This window comes from Brassica napus, chromosome C6 (genome assembly GCF_020379485.1).
Source record: "Brassica napus cultivar Da-Ae chromosome C6, Da-Ae, whole genome shotgun sequence".
NCBI classification, from domain to species: Eukaryota; Viridiplantae; Streptophyta; class Magnoliopsida; order Brassicales; family Brassicaceae; genus Brassica; species Brassica napus.
In genome coordinates, this window is record NC_063449.1 from 23,595,632 (window position 1) to 23,609,095 (window position 13,464).

A 13,464-nucleotide genomic window follows, 5' to 3' on the forward strand; every position below is an offset into this window, starting at 1 on the left:
ATACTCTTATGATTTTTAAAATGGAAGAGATGTTTACTCTTGTTCAATCATTAAATTAATCAAAATTCATGGAACTGAATTTTTTTTTTTGTCATCTTTATTAAAACCAAGCCCAAGTATAAACTGAATTTTACAAAAGAGGAACGAAATTGGCCTAAACTCTTAAAAGCCCTATAGAATTCTCTCTTCATTCATTTATTAATCTCCTTATAAAAATGGTTTCATGCCCTAACCATAAAGTTATACATATGTATAAATGTATGTTGTCTGTCTAGATCCACTTCCAATATTGCAATAAAAACCTTTCATATTTCATATTGAAAACCCATCACTTAAAAGTTAAATCTAGTTTTCCAGGCCCATACCCAAGTTCAACCACAAAAAATATAATTGTGTACCTCTTTAATACAAAAACTTCAACACTTCTAACATGGTCTATGCTAATTGTTAGCATTTTTCATTAAAATAAACAGTTTGACCGTCTCAAATCACTGACAAAATAGTTAACCACATTGTAACTTATACACAACAAGAAAAACTGTCACAAATTAGCTAGAAACACTTTGCGACTATTGTTTTAAACCACAATAGCCATAACATATCAAACATTTGAAATTCATAGATATTTTGTAAATTTTTTGTGGCTAAATATCTTTTTTTTGTCTACTTATATTTCATCATAGCCTCTTGGGCTAGACCAAAGAGTACAAAATCAGGCTATAAAACCCAACACGTGATTACGTAACATCAAGTGAAAGATCTTAATACAACACATGTAAGAGCATGATTAACCAACAACCCCATTTGGGTTTCTTATTCATTATTTTAGTAATTAAAACTAATTAAGAACCTTAGTTAAATGATGTCTTGATTTTGAGTCTCTAATGATAGTCTCCTATCTAGGAGTTCTAAATAAAAAACAAGTAACAATGAAGGCAAATATCATAGCAGCAAGTAAGAAGTTCATAACACAGCGACCATGCCACGTTCCCCGTATCTCTGTCTGAGTTTGTCCTGCAGTTGTTTGTGAATGGGCAGAGGCATTGCTCTCTTGGTTTGACTGTTCGCCAGCAACGTTTTTAGCCATTGCGCCACATATCTCACATGTCCTGTTCAAATGTACAGAAACAATATCAGTATAGTCTTTAGAGACTCATTTTCAACTTCCAAACACATAGAAGAAGATTTAACTCTAACCGGTTAGTTACTACTTCTTAAGACAATGCAAAGATGCTAGACAAAACTCTTGGCATAATAGTGACTAGTAAGAGAATCAAACTAAGCAAAAAGGGACTGCAAGATTCTCAATGCAAAGCAAATCACACAAACATAATTTAATTGAGTCAACAAACAATCGCAGCCCAAAAGGGGCTGCAAGATTCTCATTCTGTTTCACACTTAACTATTTTCTTCCCCATAGATTCATAAGAATATGTAGAATTTTCTAGAAACAAAAGAGGAAAAAAAAGTCTTTGAGAATAATTGAAGATCCCTTACATGTTTCTTTGATCTTGAATCGAGTTTCAGCACACTTACTGTGAGCTACATCCAAATCACCTTTACAAGAGCAATCCAATTTTAAAGGCAACCCAATTGCTCTTCTTCTTCTTCCTCTTCTTCTTCATCTTTACCTTCACCCTCTCTTGCTTTTTTTTTTCTTCTTCTTATTCATTAGAACCATCTTCTCGAAAGGAAGATGACAAATCCTGCAATCTCTACTTTCTTTCTCCTGACATCAACATATCCAAAGCTAACATCTTTAACCACAAAAAAAAAAACAGATCAAAATGCCAAAAATGAAATCAGAAACCACATATCATTCCTCAGTATCTAACACATTAATCTGAGGATCACATGATTGAAATCAAATGGAAGGGGACCTGGTGCCATACGTTTAAAGATGATTCGGAGGCTCGAAAGATACACAAAAGCTTATATCTTTTTCTACGGAGTGTGTGTTTGCCCAGTGCTGTGAAACCTTAAAGGTTTCGTATTTAGAGATGACAACTGGGTTCGAAGACTGTCGGTGTTGTTGTCACCGTCTGCAGCAACCAATCAACCACCGCGCCACCACAATCCTCGCTTCCACTCCGGCTCAACATCCCGGCCGCACCGTAGGACAAAGCCTCGCTTCGTTGGTTAGACCTTGAGGGAGACCAAAGGAGCTTCCTTGGGAGGGGTTTAGTGGTGAATCTCTCGATCGCGGAAGAGTCGACTCGTACGGTAGCGATGCCGGAAGCGATCTTGTAGACAGATGAAGAGGAAGAGACGTATCAAAACGACGTGTGGCATACAAGAGACGTATCTTGTGTAACCTAATTAAGATACGTAGCTTATAGTAATTGCCATTTTTCATTTTCTTTAATTCATAATTAAACTAAAAACCCCTTCTAAGATACCCCGTTAATCATGGCCTAAGCATTTATAAAAGGCAATGCTACGTGTCAGCTTCTAGATATGCATGAAGCTATCTCCACCGGTGAGCCGTCGGGAAGCTCTTCCGGCTGACCTCAGCAGTTCTTCACATAGCTTAATTCTTGTACTCCATACATTTCGCATCCAACCAAGATTAATTGATCGAAGAGGCTGCGCTCACCGTTATTACTCCGGAGGAAGCTTAGGTTAGAATGAAAGCCATTCTTCGTCTGACCGTTTTCACGCCAACTCTGCTGAATCTATTTCAGGGTGACCCCAAAAGCCTTACTAACTTGACCATCTTCCATCAAAGAAGCTCTACCTTTAACGCCTATTAATGGCTAACATAGATAGAGACTGATTCTTTTAGAAAGAGGCTCAGTTGATACGATGAGTGAAGCTTTCAAACAGTTAATCTTTGGAATTGAAAAGAAACACGGCGAAAGGTTGCTATTTAAGATCTGATCAAACGACCGGAAATTTATTAAACCACATCAAAAGTCGCCTAAGCGAAGAGTTTATCCGCAACGGAAAAGTAATTCGATCTAGAGATCGATAATATGATACATCCAAAATACTAAAACAAAAGAGGGATGGCGACCGGTGGCGAATTGCACACCGGCCACCGGAGATGATGTCAACTTTGTGTGAGACTAAAGAGAAGTTGGAGTTTTTAGGAGATACACCTTCTTTCCCTCTTTTCAGATTACTTTTCATTCGTGGCTAAATATCTATGAACCATAGTTTGTGGCTATTCGAAGTACCACGATTAACTACAATTTTTTTATGGATATCATTATTCACTATTGTTGGACCCAATTTCGGCCAATACATTAATGAGCCACGATCAACGATATGGGCCGTAAGGAACTGAAGCCCTTAGCAAGCGTGCGAGCTCGAGGCGGAACCATCGAAGTCCCGAAGATCGCGGAACAAGAGACGAAGATCGCGGAACAGTTACGAAGGTCACGAGGTCGACATACTATAACGGAAGGAGAACATACATGAAGAAGGACACGTGGAAAACCCTAGAGAGAGCTACACACATACATCGACCTTGTTTTCATCCCAATCTTAGATCCTTTCTTTACTGATCTCATTTGTATAATTCGATCTAGTTCAACTCATTGTATTCGATCTTATTAATCAATAAAGTCCATTTTTACCTACTGGAAACTGTTTACATCGTTGTGTTCTAAAGATATCGTTGCCTACATCATTTGTCTTCCCTAGATCAAACTCCCGATCACTATCAAATATTTAGTGTAGATTTTAGGTTCTACATTTTGGCGCCGACTGTGAGGAAGATAAACGAAAAACATCTTTGCTAAGAAACCGATCTAAGTTTCCTAAGCGCGACTATGGATCCAAACCAAACCGTCGGAACCACACCTTCAAGAGTCAACGACACCGATCCTATCGGATCCGACTCGGGGACCGAAACAATACCAGCTGGGACGACGGGAGCCATCCGATCGGGACTTTGAGTCAAGATCGATCTCTTCCGATCAATCAGACATCGATCCCAGAACAAGTTGGAGCTCGAGTCTGGAACCGTCCCGGGGACAGACAATCCGTCGATGACCTGATCCGATCTCAATCCAGACCAATTTCGCCGACCCCTCTAGCACAAACTCGAGAAGAAGTGACCGAACTTCGAGGAATGCTCTCGTCTCTGATCGGCGAAATTCGTAACCAAAGGATCGCCAATCAAACCATTGGTAACCGACTAGACCAGGCTGAGAGGGAACTCGCAGAGCATCGAGCTGCAAACGCTCGAGAAAGAAATCAAACGTCCCTCGACCCGTTAGGAGGGACATCGAATCCCCAAAACGCCGGTCTATTCGGTACTCCGGAGATCCCAAGCGCTTGATCCGGACGTTACACGGGAGAAAACTCACAACGACCCCCGCCGCAGGGCATGACCCACTGAAGCTTAAGCTACAACGGATTGGATGAGATTGACACTGGGTGGCAACGTCCACAAAGCACTCTGATCCAATTCCAGAACAGATCAACGGAAAGGCAGGGGGAACCAACAACGCGGATCCCGCTGTCGAACCATTCGATCCCCGAAAGTCAAACTCTATCCGCCACTAGGACCCTCCATCAGGCGGGATTCGATAACCTAACAGAACAAGCTCGGAGACATCAATATCGACTCCCAAAGAGAAGACCTAGGGATCCCGAGTGAAACCAGAGCGTTTTAGAAATATATCGAGACGACGCCGAGCTCAAAAGAATACATGCCATCGTACATATGGCAACAAGCTCTGCCCCAGATATCAACATGGTCATCGAGGAAACAAGAAGAACTCCATTTACTAACAAAATTGCCAGCGTCAGGCTGCATCATATTGGGAAATTAAAATTCCCTGAATACGCAGGAAACACGGACCCAAAGGCCCACGTACGAGACTTCCGCCTAGCAATATCAAGAGCACACCTCACTGACGTTGAAAAGGAGGCCGGTTACTGCCGCTTCTTCGCCGAGAACCTCACGAGGGCCGCCCTCGAATGGTTCGCCGGACTAGAAGAAAACTCGATTGACAATTTCACCCAGTTGGTATCTACGTTCCTCAAACAGTACTCAGTCTTCATAGAAATAAGAGTTACCGAGGCAGATCTTTGGAATCTCAAGGAAGCGCCTTTCGAGCCACTGAGAGCGTACATAAACAAGTTCTGAGAAATCAAAGCCAAGATTTCGCATCCAAACGAAATCGTCGCCCTGGCAACATTGAAGAATGGCGTTTGGTTCTCATCCAAATTCAGGGAAGAACTGGCAGTACGATCACCTATCTCGTTGGATAACGCCTTACACCGAGCCTCTTACTTCGCCACCCACGAGGAAGAGGTCGCAGCCTTAAAGGTGCAGTATAGTGCGAACAAGAATAATGCGGCCTAAAAGCCAACCGCTCCCAAAGAACCAGCAACCAGAGGGCAACATTCCTACGCAATAAACAATTCACTGGAAAAGTCTTCAACAGACGACCTTAGCAAATATTGCGCTTTTCATGACCTCAAAGGCCACGCGACCGAAGAATGTCGAGCGGCGCTTCGCAGTCAGAACGAAAATAAAAAAACCAGCGAAGAAACCGGAGAGGAAGAGGAAGAGCCAGTGACTCCAAAATCTAACCGAAAAGCCAAAGTCTCGACGAACAAAAGAGAGAGGGAAACCGAGCCGGAATCAGCGAGCTCTCCACCCCCAACTCCGAAGAAAAGAGTCGACATGATTTCGTGTGGGCCAAATAGCAACACAACCGACGAAATCAAGAACCAAACCGAAGAGAAAATATGCATCGAGGTCACAATAGCAATCCGCAGATTAGAAAAACCCTATGAAGCTACTTCTCCTCCCAGTGTCGCTCAGTGCAACCCTAACACAAAGTCTCCCTGCGAAAAAATTCTCAATTTCAAGCAAAAAAACAAGATGACCAAAATTCGCAAGCTACTAGAAAAACCAACTGCCCTACAAATTCAGAAAAAAAAAACAGAATGCCGACCCTTAATTGCAATCTGTCTGGGGGACAGAGACACTACCAACCAACACTAATCAAGAAATGGAATTTTTCGGCCCACGGCAAAGGCAAAAAACGAATCGACTTCATTTACGGAGGTTCCAAGTTCTGCAATTCGGTCAACTCGATCAAAGCATACCAATGGAGAGCTGAAAACAACGTAGGGGTGAGAGAGCCCCTATCAGGCCCCAACTACGAAATCACTTTCGACGAAAATGAGACCGCAGATCTCGACAAACGACACGACGTTGCCCTCGTAATACGACTCGACGTCGGCGGTTGCGAACTATCTCAAGTAATGATCGACACCGGAAGCTCGGCTGATGTCCTCTTCTACGACGTGTTCAAAAGAATGGGATTCACCAAAGCACTCCTAAAGCAAGAGCGAACTCCCCTCATCGGGTTCGTAGGAGAAACCATCTACTCCCTCGGATCGATCGAGCTCGCGGTAACCGCTGGGGAAGTTAGGAAAATCATAGAATTCATCATGATAGACCGTCCAGCCCCGTTCAACGCAATCCTCGAGAGGCCTTGGCTATATAGCATGAAGGCAGTTCCCTCAACATATCACCAATGCCTGAAATTTCCAACCCCGAAAGGAGTCGAGATTATCAGAGGAAGCCAGAAGAGCTCCAGGATATGCTACCTAGCAAGCTTCAAAGACATCGAGCAACACTCCTAAATCAAGCAGCCAAAACCAACAACAGACGTACAAACGTACACGAACCATCGAACAACAGGCCCAGTCCCTGGGGAAATAATCGAACTACGTTATGACTTGATCCCTCGACGAGGGTACGTAGGCAACTCACGACATGAGTTCAGTCACCCTCCAACTTCAAAGCCCGAAGTGAGCATATGACAACACCCAAGGGACAATGGCACGACAATATTAAGCTGCCTTCTTTTTCAAATCTGTAACAAACCAGAGTCAGACACCTTAATAAATACATTTCTTAGACATTGCAGTTCAAACATATCAGATTTCCTATTACAAAACGACAACAATTGACCAAAAACCAGGACCCTGAGCAAGTCCTCAGTTGCGGCCAACTCCGCCAACAAGCGCGACGAAACTAGCCAACAAAATCTTTTGTTACATCAAAACCCACGATAAAAGTATCTACAACAAATCGACTCACGGCCCCAAAAGATCGGCCTCGCATAAACATAAAAATAGCAACAAATAAACCGGGACTCACGACCCCTTATTTATTAAATAATAATAATAATAATAAAGCAACAAAAGCAAAGGGGAAAAACAGAATCAAAAATCCCTAAAGCTACTCTTCGATGCCGAATTTGCCATCCTCGAACTGACCACCCGAGCACTTCGTCACGTCGTTCGCCACAGAAGGGACCTTAGCAAAGAAATCTTCTGGTAGATCCTCTGAAATCTGAGGCAGATCGAGCTTCCCAACGGAGAAATCGGAAATCACCATCACATCGAGCTCGGACACGAGCTCGACCTCCTTAGTTCGTAGTCGCAACAGCTCGTCCGAAGCCAAAATATTGTTGTTCATGATCTCCTTCAAGAGATAGATATTTGCCATGACCTCCCTTAGACGAGCTTCACAATCAGTTGCGGCCTTCTTCTTCTCCCACTTCTCCTTTAGGGATACCAACACATCCAAGTAGCTGTCCGCTAGAGCCTTTTTTGCGTCATAGGTTGCACGACAAAGGCCGTCAGAGAACTTATTAGCAGAAGATTCAACCTTCTCGTCCAGAAAGGAAACTTGCTCGAGGGCCGATTTCCTCTTGTTACTCACAACTCGCAGACGAGCTTCGAGCGAAGCAGCGTGATTTCCCAACTTTTCGGCAGCGGCCAGTTGAGTAGCATTGGCACACTCTCGATCCTGAGCCATCTTCAGACCAAGCTTTAGCGCTCGAACGACCTTCTTTATTTCATAAAGCTCGTCAGAACGCGGAACATCCTGCAGGCGTTTCTCTAAAGTCGCCGCGAACTCGTTGTTAGCCACCATAGCATGGAACATAGCAAATCAACACAGGCAAAGCAAACCAAAGATTTAAAAGAATCGAATATCGAAAAGAATGACCTTAGCATGGGCCATAGCTTTTAGGGGGTTTTTGGTCCACTGAACCCGGGGGATGATCAGTATCCCCTATATCAGACCGGGGTCTGGTGCTACTTGGTCTGCTGATTCTTTTCGAAGATGGGAACCTTCTGGGCTTCTGATGATGTCTTGGAGACGGTGGAGTCTGGAGCTCTGATGTTCCCTGAGGAGGAGCTACATGAACTGACATGCAGAGGATAGACCGGGGGCTGGGGCCCGTACTAGATGCTTTTTTTATTCTTTCAAAAACTCGCATTTTCCTTTTTATAGGAAGTATTTTCCCATTTTCTACAGAGATCGGGTTTCCTTTTCGCCGCTGATTCTTTAAATCAGGGATTCGTTAGGATATTTGGAAGCATCCTTATTTCCTTTTCATATCCCGCGGAAAAAAGGGACAACCCGGGTATAAATAGAGATTCACGATAGTTCCTAGCTGGCCTCAACCCAACTCTAGCGCTGATTCTTAGCTGAGAAAGATGAATCCTGAGCCGCTCTCGTTTCTGTCCTCGCTCGTGGGTGGTCGTACAAGGCCGCGTCGTCCTTTACCCGATCCTTTCTCGTCCCCCGTTCCATCTTGGGGGAATGTTCCGGAGGCTGATAGTGAAGTGGTTCGTTCCGATGGCTCCCCTGAGAAGGCTCCGTTCTTGTTTCTTTGATGACGGTCCCCGTTCTGAGATCCGAGAGGGGGACCTGGCTAACATAAGGAGGAAGTACTTTATTCATCCTTCAGTGGGGATGAGGAGTTTGACCGAGTTCGAATGTGCTCTGGATGGCGGAACAGGTGAGGTGACTATCTATGAAGCGTATCTAGAAGCAGGCTTCCGGGGTGTTATTCCTTCTCTTATAGACGAAGTGTCATCTTTCTTCGGTTTATGTCCTTCTCAACTTACTCCCCTAACGTGGAGGACTTTAATGGCTATCCAAGTACTTGGAGAGCTCCATGTATTTTCCATCGGGGTGCATGAGATCTTATACTGTTATTACTTTGCTCCTTTGGCGAACAAAGACGGTTTCTACCATCTTCGATTCCGTGATGGCGCCCCTTTGGTCGAGGAACCTTCAAGGGGTGTCAGAGGTATTCACCCCTTCGGGGATGGTTGGAACAGCCGGTACGTGTTCGGGAAGATCTAGGAGCCAGTGGGTTACCCTACGTCTTGGCGCACTGTGGGTAAGTTTTTTTTCTGAGTTTTGAATTTTACCGTCCTTTCGGGAGCTTGATCCTGACGTTTCAGCTCTTGCTTTGTCAGATGTGTCTCGCCCAGTTTCCTTCGCTGGAGAAGCAGTGGAGAAGCTTGTAATGGGAATTCCTCGGCGATTCCGCTGGGTGAACTTTTTGGTGAGCAGGGAGGCCTTGCGTCATAGTCGCGTTTGAGGTAAGCCTTCCCTTTCTATCTGATAAGACTCTGTCTTTGTTTGCTTCTCATGATATATTTATTTCTGTTTTAGGGAACGTGACAAGGTCTCTGGCATCGGTTGTCTTTGACGAGTATCATAAGGTTAAAGCGCGGAAGCGGCGTCTTTCTTATACTCCTCCACCAAGACTAGCTAGGGCCGCTTTATCGGCTGGGGGTCTATCTTCTATCTCGTCAACAAGCGCCGAGATTATGCCTAATCGGGACCTTCTGGCAGATGCTTATCGGAGATTGACTAGCGAGGCTCTCCTTCTCCGTGGCCAGGTACAAGACATGATGGCTTGCCGGGACCTACTAATTCGACAAGTGAGAGCTTCGGCTAGGTGGGAGCTTATGAAGGAATTGCTGGAGAAGCGCGTAGATCATTGGAATCCGGAAGAAGAATATCGGCGTCACCTATGTTTATCTGGAGGGTTTGACCATCGATCGGAGGATCTCTCCCAGGCTGCAACCCTGAGATTTGTTATAGTTGCTCGATTCTCGGAGGGACCTTCTTTCTGATTTATCTTTTGAGACTTTGGTTATTGTCGATTTCTTTTGAATAAATGCGCTCTTTATAGCCCGCTCCTTGACTTTATGAATAATGATGCTTCATGTTTTACCCTTTTATTTACTCCTTGCTGTTACTTCGCTCCTGCATGCTTTTTCTTTCGAAAAATATTTTTTCGCCAGTTTCCCGATCGAGGTGGGACTTTGTAGTCTATGATCCCTCTTTTTCGTTGGTTGAATGATAGGATCTGAGGAGATAGGATAATAATCAGGAGGTTTTCGGGCTAAAATGTGGACTGTTTGGAGTCTGGAGAATGATCTCGTAACCCTGAGGTTGCATGAGGACCCGGGGATCACCGGAGATGGAGGCACAGAGGCTCTGTTAGGATCCTTAGATCGTGTTTGGGACCCGGAGGTTCCTGTCGGACCACTAGGTCTTTTATCTGCGACCCGGAGTGAAGGATCCTAAGATCGGATTACTCGAATGGATCAGATTTGGATATGAACTCCAGATGGAGAACTAGATGGATTGAAGGGTCTCACGAAGGATGCGGATTGGCCTTCGATATTCCCGACTTCAGATGGTGCTTGATATGACTCACAAGTCCACCAAAAGAAGAATCTTGAACCGTTGCTTGATATGACTCACAAGACCAACGATTTAGAGAGGTGTTTGCTTGGATATGACTCACCAAGAAACAAGAAATGTTCTAAAATAAAGAACAAAGAGTTTAACTCAAAAGCTTAGACATAATCGATTATTCTTATTAAAATGAAAGAGTTTCATACTTATAGAGTTTTGTAGATATAGGAATTAAATAGAAAAGTAGATCTAGATCTAGATCAAGTCTTTAATACAAAAATAAAGAGATAAGACTAGACAAGGTGACTATTCGGCTTCTGTCCAGATGCATCCGAACCGGCTAAGTCCAAAGCGGTAAGGATCAGCACATAGGCGGGACGATCAGCAAGGGCCGCGGGACGTTCTGATCGGACAAGTTGCGTTCCAATAAAGCCCAAGTCTTCTGATAGCTTAAGGATCCTTGCCTTAGAGAAATTTCCAAAGGAAAAGTCCATGATCGGATCGAAGAAGCTAGAGAGATCATCAGCACGGTCGTCGGTACATGCGGTATGAGCCAATCGAGCCAAAAGAGAGAAGTCTCGATCATTTTGTGAAACCTCATGATCCAAGTCAAGTCTGGCATGATCCAAGTCAAGTCTGGCATGTTCCTTGTCAAGTCTGGCATGATCGATGGTCTTAGAATGTGAAGTTGGACGGGAAAGGCAAGCTCCTGTACGGTCAGATCGGTCATCCGACCATGGTTCCAGCCAAAGCTCCTTTCCGAACGCATGCGGGACGGTCAAGTACACTGCACGGTCAGTCTGTCCGTTACGGTGAAAAACATGAACCTCAGTTGAAATGTTCAGAACGTCCTGAATTCCATGCTGAGCTAGTTCCATGTACTGATCTGTGGACTGCGGCACATCATTCCCTCCCTCTACAAAAGGATTTGTCCTCAAATCCATTGTACCTGTATCAAAAGGGAATAAATCAGATACAAAGGATTTAATATTCATGGAAAATTCAGTGAATGAAAAGTTTGGACAGAAACTTCCTTGGAGGTTTGAACTCGTTTCCCTCAAGTATGTCCGGTTCCATGTTCCACGAACACAAGTCCTTAGCCGTTCACCAGTGCTTGCTCTCCTTGGAAACTGATGATGCTTATCCTGTTTATTCAAAACAACTAAAGAAACCACATCAAATCTTCGAAAGAAATAATCAAAGGGTTTCTCTATTCTTAAGACATCAAAATCAGGATCCAAGCCCTTAGGATAATCATCAAACACGTGGGCAAGTATCAAGCAAGTAATATGATTGCCAAAAATTGGTTAATCAATCTCAAAATGAGGCCAAGCTGTAAAACTGTTAGGAAAAGAATGAGGCAATGCCAATTTCGAAAAATTCTCATCATGAATGAAATCAAATTGATTCTTTGGCCTAAGCAATTTTGGTTCATGCCTTTTCCTAAACCAAATCTCTTTCAAAGCACAGCTCAATGAAAATAATTCATGAAATGGTTTAAGTAAAACGTTTTTCAACCAAATAAAGATTTGTTTTTGCTTAGAAATTCTCGGATTCAAAACGTTTTCATGATGAGTAGAGACAATCAACCCATGATCCTTACAGTGCTTTTGGTTTGGACAGGAGGTTGACTGAGGAAACACCTTTGATTCGTTTAGGATCGGTTTTGGCTCAGGCCACTTCTTCCTTGGGCCTGAATCTCCGTTAGAAGTCTGGTACTCGCGGATAGACAGACTGGAGAACCTCCGGTTTGGAAAATTCATAACTCCTTTCTCCGTGAATATTTTAAAGTGATTCCAAACCTCAGTGAATCCTAGGTGAGTTGGATTTCCAGGGAAATTGGATTCATGACAAAAGACGTTCGGAATGTTGAGATATCCGTTTTTGACTGAACCCTTGTCGCTGGCATCTCCAAGGTAGCTGGTTTGGACAACGAAGCTTCTCCAAATCTCAGGCTTTTGGGCACGGTCAATGCTTTCATTTCTCAGAGGCTGAACCTGTATTTCCTGGATACTCAAAACAAACAAGTACTCTTGAATATCAGAAGTCAAAGGGACAGAAGTTGTGCCGGGATCAAAACATAGATGCCTCTCCATAACGATGGAGGTGATGCTTGTTGCTTCTTCATCAAAGACTGGGCCAGGTTCGTCCTCCTCATCAAAGATAGGACCTAGATCCTCATCCAAGGGGTTCCTAGTTTCAAGACGTGGTCCTTGATGTGGATAGTCCAATGGCTCTTCCTAAAAAACCTGTTGAGACAAAACAAAACTACTCGGATGCTCCGGTTGCAAAACGGTTAGTTCTACAATAGTCTGTTCATTATCATTCATAAACTCAGACTCAAGAGAAGAAAAATCATAGTTTTTCTCACAAATCATCAAGATTTCAATTGGTTCTTCATCATATTCATCAAAGGTAGGTAAAGAATCTGAAAAATCTTTCAACTCCTCAACATGAGTTTCAAATTTACCTTTGGATTTCTTGATGATGAATAAGGATGGCTCAGCTACAGGTGCACGTGTGGATGTGCTCTTCTTTTGGTTCTTGCTGATGTCCTTGAGGGCTTTCATTATTCCCTTCTCAAAGTTATCACAAAACTGTTGGACATCAAATTGAAGCAATCGCCTCTTGGGATCAGCCACATCTCTGGTCGTTTTGATATGATCTTTGCACCTTATGTCTAGCCGTTCTTGCACACTAACAAACTCGTCAAAATTATTCATAGAATATTTAAATGGAGATTGAGAGACAGTTTGTCGTGGGGATTTCTCCTTGCTACTTTTCCTTTGAAGACCAAACATCATAACCTGAAAATCTCAACACAAAAGTTAGGAAATAAAACCTCACACTCTCAAGTGTTTAATCTCACCCACTCACGTGTTTCTCTCAGATTTAGGTGATCACACACAAGTTTCTACTCAATGTTCTAAGAGAACAAATCAAAGAATCCCAATGGACAAAATCCAAGCAAG

At 43.4% G+C, this 13,464-nt stretch overlaps 1 long non-coding RNA gene across 3 annotated transcripts; it reads right to left on the minus strand.

Annotated features, from left to right (window-relative positions):
• Positions 1 to 718: 718 nt before the first annotated feature.
• Positions 719 to 3,152, minus strand: LOC106452418. 3 transcript variants are annotated; one of them, XR_007325166.1, is made up of 4 exons: positions 2,400 to 3,152; positions 1,893 to 2,243; positions 1,498 to 1,729; positions 719 to 1,109 (listed from the first exon to the last, which is right to left on the minus strand). It is a non-coding gene; the product is annotated as an uncharacterized LOC106452418 (long non-coding RNA). The 3 variants fall into 3 exon arrangements; XR_002659578.2 differs by having other exon boundaries at positions 1,893 to 2,315; XR_001289791.3 differs by having other exon boundaries at positions 1,498 to 1,757; positions 1,893 to 3,152.
• Between the last annotated feature and the right edge of the window lie 10,312 nt (positions 3,153 to 13,464).